This window comes from Coenobita brevimanus, chromosome 71 (assembly GCF_032717465.1).
Source record: "Coenobita brevimanus isolate Jiangsu-jjx chromosome 71, ASM3271746v2, whole genome shotgun sequence".
In the NCBI taxonomy this organism is placed as follows: Eukaryota; Metazoa; Arthropoda; class Malacostraca; order Decapoda; family Coenobitidae; genus Coenobita; species Coenobita brevimanus.
This window is the reverse complement of record NC_137024.1, coordinates 27,525,097-27,525,720: the sequence shown is the minus strand read 5'-3', so window position 1 is coordinate 27,525,720 and position 624 is coordinate 27,525,097.

Sequence of the window (624 nt, the reverse complement as noted above, 5' to 3'; positions counted from 1 at the left end):
CCATGATAAAGCACAGTAAATTCTACGTATGTATATGACATTAAAAAAAAAGAAAAAAAAGCAGTCTCTGGAAGTATATATTTTAGGTAAAGGAGGGGGAAGAGAGTGTTTTTATCTCGCTTGGGGTAAAACTATGCACCGCACTAGGAGGGGTACTCAACCTTTGTCATCCATTTACTCAAAAAGTATTGGACATATCGATTTCCTGTAAGAACCATCATTAAGTGCTGTAAAAAAAAAAAAAGGCTTTGGAAGCATATTTTTTAGGTAAAGGTGGGGGATGAGTGTGTTTTTTTCTCACTTGCGGTAAAACCATGCAGTGCTAGGAGTATTCTACCTTTGTCGTCCATTTACTTGAAAAGTATTGGACGTATCAATTACCTGAAAGAATCATGATAAAGCGCAGTAAATTCTACGTATGTACATGATATAACAATGTAAAATCTTTGATGAAGAGATGTAGGCGGGAATATAACGGTTGTTGTGTGCGGATGACAAAAGTGCAGCACGGGTGTGGGTACCCAGTAGTTTTTTGCAATTTACTTGGAAACTATGAGGTGCATGAAAAATCTGTGGATACCATGAGAAAGCCCATGAAATTCTACACAAAATTATGAAATAAAA